Here is a 9,489-nt window from a genome sequence, read left to right as displayed (position 1 = left end):
AATGGTACAGAATGGAGTCAAGGCGTGCAATTAAAACTTAAAAAAGAGAGTTAAAGTGAAAGTAATGTTTGTTTAGACTTTAGATACATTGCATTACGTTTTTTAAAAGATTCCTACCGGAAAAGGAAAACCGTGTCGTATCCTTGGTTGTGTTGGTCACCACCTTCAAACGTGCAAAAGAACTTGCTAAAAAAACTACGCACGCTTATAAAATTGACAAAAGTAAAAAATCATGCTGATGTAGTTATTATTTATGTAACATCACAATGGGAAGCGAAGTAGCTAAAACTAGAAAACAAGGGAGAGTTACTAGGGAACCTGCAATTATGATAATTATAGTATTACGTAGCACAATAACTTTCTCGCTTCTTCCTAGAAATATCTTCAGTCTTTGGTAGGAAGATTCATAGAAACTTCTTGTGGTTGCATTTCTCTTCTGCAATTCTTCTTATTTATATTCTTGTTTTGCTTCGTCACAAAAAATGAACCACTGTCTTGCTCAATTTTCTCTTCTAAACTGTGCTTCATCTTTGTGTGTGTGTTAAGCGTTTTGGAACTGAAGGATGGGCCAAGCACTTGGTTGCTATCAAGTTGAGGAGTCAAATGTGGCTATCAAGGAATATTTTGGAAAATGTGAGGAAATTCTGGAGCCTGGATGCCATTGCTTACCTTGGTGTCTTGGTTACCGGATAGCTGGTGAACTATCACTACGAGTCCAGCAACTCGAGGTTCGTTGCGAAACGAAAACCAAGGTAGAGTGCTTCCTTTCCTCCATTTGCACTGTTTCATGGGTCTGTTATTTTGTTAGATTTTGACTGTCATCAAATTGTTAGGACCATGCATTTGTCACTGTGGTTGCGTCCGTGCAATACCAAGCTCTGGCTGACAAAGCATCTGATGCCTTCTATAGGCTTTCAAACACAAGGGGGCAGATCCAATCATACGTTTTTGATGGTAGGTGGGGTGGCTTTTCTGCTTCATTCGTTCATGGTTTTCTTTTGTGGATTATGCTCATTTCTTCAGTTATTCGGGCCAGTGTGCCAAAATTAGAGTTGGATGCGGTGCTTGAACAAAAGAATGATATAGCAAAGTCTGTTGAAGAGGAGCTTGAGAAGGTACGTATTATACTTTTCTACACTCTCCTGCTTCCTATTTGCTTTCTTAATATTGAGAATATTTCCTCAATACATCAGTGAAGGTTGCAATTATTCTCTCATTAAAAGTTACTTCATCCATAATATTTTAGGCCATGTCTACCTACGGATATCAGATAGTCCAGACCCTGATTGTGGATATCGAACCGGACACTAATGTTAAGAGAGCCATGAATGAGATCAATGCAGGTAACATGTTTTAAATATATTTATTTGCATTAGATTTGCTCACAAATGTGCTTCAATATATCCTGATCTGTGTGCTTTTTGTTCAATAGCTGCTAGACTGAGGGTGGCTGCAAATGAGAATGCAAATCAAGAAAGCTGAGGGAGAGGCAGAGTCCAAATATCTGTCGGGACTCGGTATGGCTCGCCAACGCCGGGCCATTGTGGACGGGTTGAGGGACGGCGTCCTTGCATTCTCCGAAAATGTGACTGGAACAAGGACCAAGGATGTGATGGAGATGGTGCTGATGACTCAGTACTTTGATACTGTGAAGGACATTGCTACGCAGGTTCGAGACGGCCTCCTTCAGGGAAATGCCTCCCAGAACTTAATTCAAGAATTGTAAAAGTGACCAGATAAAATTTCTATATAAAATTAGTCTATTTAAGTTGTAACCTAAGAACATATGAATTATGTATATTTTTTATTTTTTAAACAAATTTTTCCTCTATAACAAAGTTTTAATTATTATTTTATTAGCATCATTCTTCGTTCTTTTAAAAGGTCAAATTTGCATTTAATAGATAGAAATAGTGATTATTTATGTTGACTTGCAAAGTTAAATAATTTTATTTTCTTTAAGAAAAATATATATACTAGGTGAACTCATTTCATTTAAAATATTGTGGACAACTGTAGTGATTAACAGTTTTTCAATTAATTCATTTCTTATTTTGACATCTTTTACTTTATAATATCAAATTTTAAGGAAATGTTTATCTCACAAATAGAAAACAAAACTAATTACTGTTGGAATAAATATATAATATTATATGTAAGTGTATAATTATAGATGTTTTATATATGAAATTAATGTGTGAAATAGACATTATTGTTACATATTAACTTGTTTGTTAATTAGTATAATTAATTAAACTCTAATAGTACTATATATGAGGGTTTTCATCACGTGTAAACTTAACAAGTGTTGAAAGGGTATTCATCATCAGCCAAACCCTAAATATTATTATTAGTAACATTTATTTATTTGATTTTTATCATGAGCATATGTATATGACTCATGATGACATGCATATTCTTGGAGAAGGGAGAAAGAATAATGAAGTAAAATTGAAAGGCTTGTCATTTTGTGAGCGCAAAGTGATGACATTGGAGAGTAGCTAGCATTCATTGATGGGGAATACCAAACTTTCAACTTTAGCATTCACCAAAAAAAAAAAAATTCAGACAAATGGATGAGAAGGGTGAGTAAGAGGACATTGTCCTCAGTTTCTTGCCATATCTTAGAATGGAAATGAGGACAATTACTTGTGGCATTTCACTGTGTTTCTGTGTGTGTAATGTTACCTATATTTTAATATATCAAAAGTTTTTTTTATTATTTTTAATTAGCTTAGTTACTACAGCATCTATATGTATGTATATATTCAACACAAAATCACGATGCCATTGCTTTAGTGTTGGAAATAGCTAGTGAATTATGATGGAGACGGGCCATTGATGATGAATTTCTTCATGAGATGTGATGTGCTAAAATATTTTATAATATTTTGCTTTCAGTTCTAATTATAAAAAGACCGGTTAAATGTGCTAAAATACTAATGATTTTGGACATTGTTAATTAAAGACCAATTGTATCTTTTTCATTAATATTTTGAAAAGATTAAATAATTTTTTATTTTATAAAAAAATAGTAACTGACATTTTAAGGTTAATTAATTTTTAAATAACATAACAACATTTTAAAGTTAATTTTGAAAAGATTAAAATACCAAAGTTAAATTATTAACATAGCCCATGATGAATAGTTTTAAAAAGACTAAATTATATATCCTTATAGGATTAACTAAGATGATACGATTGTATTAAAAACTAGAAATTTTTATACATAAAAAAGTCTAAAATATCCTTACACATAACTTTTAAAAAGACTAAAATAAATTTTTATGATTAATTTCAAATTATTAAATGCCTTTTTTATAATAAAACTTCTTTAATTATATTAGAAATTATAAACTTTAATTTTTTAACAGACTAAAATATCTTTATAATTAATGTTCGAAAGAACAAACTAATCCTTAAACTTTATAATTAATGTTTAAGAGAACAAAACAACCCTTAAAGGTTAATTTTTTTAAAAAAATCTAAAATACCATGATACGATTAATTTATATTGTTTAACTGTATTGGAAATTAAAAATTTGAATATGATTTATAAAAAACAAAAATACTTTTGTAATTCATATTTAGAATACTAAAATACCCTTTAATCATTAATAAGAAAATACTAAATTATCTTTTTAGGATTAATTAAAATTGTTTGATTATATTAGAAATTAGAATATTTATCTAATATAAAAAAGACTAAAATATTTGTATATTTAATCTTTAAAAGACAAAATATTTTTTTAGAATTAATTTTAAGAGACTGAAATATTTTTTCACAATAAAGAATATTTAATTATTTTAAAAATTATAAATTGTAAGTTTTAAACAAACTAAAATGTCTCTATAAATAATACAAATTTTTTTATTGAATTATTAAAAAAAATTAGTTTAACTTGTGTTTTTGAGAGAGAAATTGAGAGAAAGAGAGAGAGAAGGGTGAATGAGGAAGCTAGGTTAATATTGAAGTATGAATCGAAGTAGTAATAATAATAGCTGTCCATTTCTTCATGTATGGGTATGTATGTATGGGAAAAAAGTTGATTGAGACAATAATAATAAAAGGGTAGATCTTCTTCTTTTTGAAAGTGACGTTGGTGTTTTGATTAGTAGTGTTTAGTGTGGGGTTATGGTGTGAGGATTAAAGGACTTATATACATAAATGAATATAAGAAAGAAGAATGTGGGAAAGGATTAAAATTCGTAAAAGTAGTCTTAGAAGGAGAGATTGAGAGGGACATTTCCAGGGTTAGAGAAAAAAATAGTTAAAAATAAAAATTTAGAGTCTTATGCTTAAATTATAATTTAGAGATGACAAAGTATTACGACCTCTAAAATAAAAATTTAGTACATATAGTAGTATGAATGATTCATTATAACTAGGAGCCTTTGTAGAAAAAGGGGGTAAACAAAAATCGCAACTCAAAAGCGCAACACTCCGATCGATAACGTAACGAACAAGGATAAACCAATGCGAGATTATAGATATACAAAAGAGTGTCAAAAACGAGAATATCAAAACTCAAAATCTGGTTGCGAAGATAACCGATCCGAGCAAAGCAACGTATATATACAAGGGAATAAAATAGGAAACCCCAAGGAAAACCCAAAGGGACACAAAACTGAGAACCTATTCTCCAAAATCTCCTATAAGAGGAGTCATCACAGTTTGTATTATTTAATGGAGATAAAAGTATCTAAGCAAAACATATAAACCAAAATAGAGTCCCAAGAACAAAGGATCTTCGCTAATCCAAAAGTCTCCAGTATGCCTCATCGAGAAGCCTCACGTCCTGCATCTGAAAACCACAAAATCCGCATGGGTGAGAACCAAAGGTCCCCAGTGATGAGCGGATAATTTATACGCTTTTTGGCATTGTTTTTAGGTAGTTTTTAGTATGATCTAGTTACTTTTAGGGATGTTTTCATTAGTTTTTATGCTAAATTCACATTTCTGAACTTTACTATGAGTTTGTGTATTTTTCTGTGATTTCATATATTTTCTGGCTGAAATTGAGGGACCTGAGCAAAACTCTGATAGGAGGCTGACAAAGGACTGCTGATGCTGTTGGAATCTGATCTCCCTGCACTCGAAATAGATTTTCTGGAGCTACAGAACTCCAAATGGCGCGCTCTTAACGGCGTTGGAAAGTAGACATCCAGAGCTTTCCAGAAATATATAATAGTCCATACTTTATTCGTGATTAGACGATGTAAACTGGCACTCAACGCCAGTTCCATGTTGCTGTCTGGAGTCAAACGCCAGAAACACGTCACGAACCGGAGTTGAACGCCCAAAACACGTTACAACTTGGCGTTCAACTCCAAAAGAAGCCTCAGCTCGTGGATAGATCAAGCTCAGCCCAAACATACACCAAGTGGGCCCTGGAAGTTGATTTATGCATCAATTACTTACTCCTGTAAACCCAGTAGCTAGTCTAGTATAAATAGGATAGTTTTCTATTGTATTAGACATCTTGGGACGTTTAATTCTTAGATCATGGGGGCTGGCCATTCGGTCATTCCTGGACCTTTCACTTATGTATTTTCAACGGTGGAGTTTCTACACACCATAGATTAAGGGTGTGGAGCTCTGCTGTACCTCAAATTTCAATGCAATTACTACTATTTTCTATCCAATTCACCACTTCCGTTCTACCTTAGGCCGGGCGCATATCTCTTGGATTCCTTAATCAGAATCTTCGTGGTATAAGCTAGAATTGATGGCGGCATTCATGGGAATCCGAAAAGTCTAACATTGTCTGTGGTATTCCGAGTAGGATTCCGGGATTGAATGACTGTGACGAGCTTCAAATTCCTGAAGGCTGGGCGTTAGGGACAGACGCAAAAGAATCATTGGATTCTATTCCAACCTGATTGAGAACCGACAGATGATTAGCCGTGCTGTGACAGAGCATTTGGACCATTTTCACTGAGAGGATGGGATGTAGCCATTGACAACAGTGATACCCTACATACAGCTTGCCATGGAAAGGAGTAAGAAGGATTGAATGGATGCAGTAGGAAAGCAGAGATTCAGAAGGAACATAGCATCTCCATACACCTATCTGAAATTCCAGCCATTGAATTATATGAGTAACTATTTACTAATTTTCTGTTTATTTTATTAATCATTATTTAAACCAATAATCTCTTAAATTAGTTAAATTCGCCTGACCGGGATTTACAAGATGACCATAGCTTGCTTCATACCAACAATCTCCGTGGGATCGACCCTTACTCACGTAAGGTATTACTTGGACGACCCAGTGCACTTGCTGGTCAGTTGTGCGGAGTTGTGACAAAGTGTGATTCACGTTTAAGAGCGCTACCAAGTCTTTGGAGCCATTGTTGATGATCACAAATTTGTGCACCAAGTTTTTGGCGCCGTTGTCGGGGATTGTTCGAGTATGGACAACTAACGGTTCGTCTTGTTGCTCAGATTAGGTAATTTTCTTTTCAAAAAGTTTTCAAAAAAATTTTCAAAAAAAAATTTTCTTTATTTTCGTTTTTCTAAAGAATATTTTCGAAAAAAAATAATAATAATACAAAAAAAATCATAAAATCATAAAAATAAAAATATTTTGTGTTTCTTGTTTGAGTCTTGAGTCAACTTTTAAGTTTGGTATCAATTGCATGCTTTAAAAAATTTTCTTGCATTTTTCGAAAATTCATGCATTCATGGTGTTCTTCATGATCTTCAAGTTGTTCTTGACAAGTCTTCTTGTTTGATCTTGATGTTTTCTTGTTTTGTGTTGTTTGTTGTTTTTCATATGCATTTTTCGTTTGTTAGAATCCATGCATTAAAGATTAAGTTTGGTGTCTTGCATGTTTTCTTTGCATAAAAAAATTTTTCAAAATTATGTTCTTGATGTTCATCATGATCTTCAAAGTGTTCTTGGTGTTCATCTTGACATTCATAGTGTTCTTGCATGTATCATGAGTTTTGATTCATAATTTTCATGTTGTGAGTCATTTTTACGTTTTTCTCTCTCATAATAAAAAATTTCAAAAATAAAAAAATATCTTTTCCTTATTTCTCTCAAAAATTCAAAATTTTGGGTTGACTTGGTCAAACATTTTTAAAATAAGTTGTTTTCTTGTTAGTCAAGTCAAAATTTCAATTTTAAAAATCTTATCTTTTCAAAACTTTTTCAAAAATCAAATCTTTTTTATTTTTTTATATATTTTCGAAAATTACTTTTAAATTAATTTTCAAAATCTTTTTTTATCTTTATTTCATAGTTTTCGAAATTACACTAACAATTAATGTGACTGATTCAAAAATTTGAAGTTTGTTACTTTCTTGTTAAGAAAGGTTCAATCTTTAAATTCTAGAAGTATATCTTTTAGTTTCTTGTTAGTTAAGTAATCAATTATAATTTTAAAAATTAAATCTTTTTCAATCCTATCTTTTTATCATATCTTCTTATCTTATCTTTTTATCATATCTTTTTCAAAATTTTATCTTTTTCAAAAATTTGATTTCAAAATATCTTACCTAAATTCTTATCTTCTTATCTTTTCAAATTTGACTTTAATATTTTTCAACTAACTATTTGACTTTTTGTTTGTTTCTTATCTTTTTCAAAACCACCTAACTACTTCTCTCTCTCTAAATTTTCGAAAATATCTCATCCTTTTTCAAAATTCTTTTTAATTAATTAATTATTTTAAATTTTAATTTTAATTATATCTTATCTCTAATTTTCGAAAATCACTAACTACTTTTTCAAAATTATTTTCGAAATTCTCTATATCTCCTCTTCTTCTATTTATTTATTTATTTACTAACACTTCTCTTCACCTCTCTTCATCTCTTATCACCTCCCCTATCCTTACTCTTTATACAGACTATTCATCCCTCTCCTTTCTTTATTCCCTTTCTTCTTCTACTAACAATAAGGAACCTCTTTACTGTGACATAGAGGATTCCTCTTTCTTTTCTTGTTCACTTCTTTCCTATATGAGCAGGAACAAGGAAAAAGGCATTCTTGTTGAAGCTGATCCTGAACCTGAAAGGACTCTGAAGAGGAAACTAAGAGAAGCTAAATTACAACAATCCAGAGACAACCTTTCTGAAATTTTCAAACAAGAGAAGGAGATGGCAGCCGAATCCAACAACAATAATGCAAGGAGAATGCTAGGTGATTTCACTAAACCAACGTCCAAATTTGATGGAAGAAGCATCTCCATTCCGGCCATTGGAGCAAACAATTTTGAGTTGAAACCTCAATTAGTTGCTCTAATGCAATAGAACAGCAAGTTTCATGGACTTCCATCTGAAGATCCTTACCAGTTTTTAACTGAGTTCTTGCAGATTTGTGAGACTGTAAAGACGAATGGAGTAGATCCTGAAGTCTACAGGCTCATGCTTTTCCCTTTTGCTGTAAGAGACAGAGCTAGAATATGGTTGGACTCACAACCTAAAGATAGCCTGGACTCCTGGGATAAGCTAGTCACGGCCTTCTTGGATAAATTCTTTCCTCCTCAAAAACTGAGCAAGCTTAGAGTGGATGTTTAGACCTTCAAGCAAAAAGATGGTGAATCCCTCTATGAAGCTTGGGAAAGATACAAGCAGATGACCAAAAAATGTCCTTCTTACATGTTTCAGAATGGACCATATTAGATATATTCTATTATGGTCTATCTGAGTTTTCCAAAATGTCATTGGACCATTCTGCAGGTGGATCCATTCACCTAAAGAAAACGCCTACAGAAGCTCAAGAACTTATTTATATGGTTGCAAATAACCAATTCATGTACACTTCTGAGAGGAATTCCGTGAATAATGGGACGCCTCAAAGGAAGGGAGTTCTTGAAATTGATGCTCTGAATGCCATATTGGCTCAGAACAAAGTGTTGACTCAGCAAGTCAACATGATCTCTCATAGTCTGAATGGATGGCAAAATGCATCCAACAGTACTAAAGAGGCAGCTTCTGAAGAAGCTTATGATCCTGAGAACCCTGCAATGGCAGAGGTTAATTACATGGGTGAACCTTATGGAAACACCTATAATTCATCATGGAGAAATCATCCAAATTTCTTATGGAAGGATCAACAAAACCTTCAACAAGGCTTTAATAATGGTGGAAGAAACAGGTTAAGCAATAACAAGTCTTTTCCATCATCTTCTCAGCAACAGACAGAGAATTCTGAACAGAGCCCCTCTAACTTATCAAACATAGTCTCTGATCTGTCTAAGGCCACTTTAAGTTTCATGAGTGAAACAAGATCCTCCATTAGAAATTTGGAGGCACAAGTGGGCCAGCTAAATAAGAAAATCACTGAAACTCCTCCCAATATTCTCCCAAGCAATACAGAAGAGAATCCAAAAGGAGAGTGCAAGGCCATTGATGTAATCAATATGGCCGAATGCACAAGGGAGGAGGAGGACGAAAATCCTAGTGAGATAATGAGACTTGGGAAGGTGAACCTCCCTTGCTCATTAGTGAACTAGATACATGGGTTCAGCAAACTC

The 9,489-nt window shown here is 32.9% G+C and overlaps 1 non-coding gene and 1 pseudogene across 1 annotated transcript; one reads left to right on the top strand and one right to left on the bottom strand.

The window, feature by feature from the left end:
- The first annotated feature begins 428 nt into the window (after positions 1 to 428).
- On the top strand, positions 429 to 1,862 carry LOC107485270 (hypersensitive-induced response protein 2-like; annotated as a pseudogene).
- Positions 1,863 to 8,509: 6,647 nt separating this feature from the next.
- LOC127746971 (small nucleolar RNA R71) lies at positions 8,510 to 8,617 on the bottom strand. The gene has a single exon (XR_008008776.1). It is a non-coding gene; the product is annotated as a small nucleolar RNA R71 (small nucleolar RNA).
- Positions 8,618 to 9,489: the final 872 nt, after the last annotated feature.

The sequence above is a fragment of the Arachis duranensis genome, chromosome 4, assembly GCF_000817695.3.
Source record: "Arachis duranensis cultivar V14167 chromosome 4, aradu.V14167.gnm2.J7QH, whole genome shotgun sequence".
NCBI classification, from domain to species: Eukaryota; Viridiplantae; Streptophyta; class Magnoliopsida; order Fabales; family Fabaceae; genus Arachis; species Arachis duranensis.
This window is presented reverse-complemented; position numbering and strand designations above follow the sequence as displayed.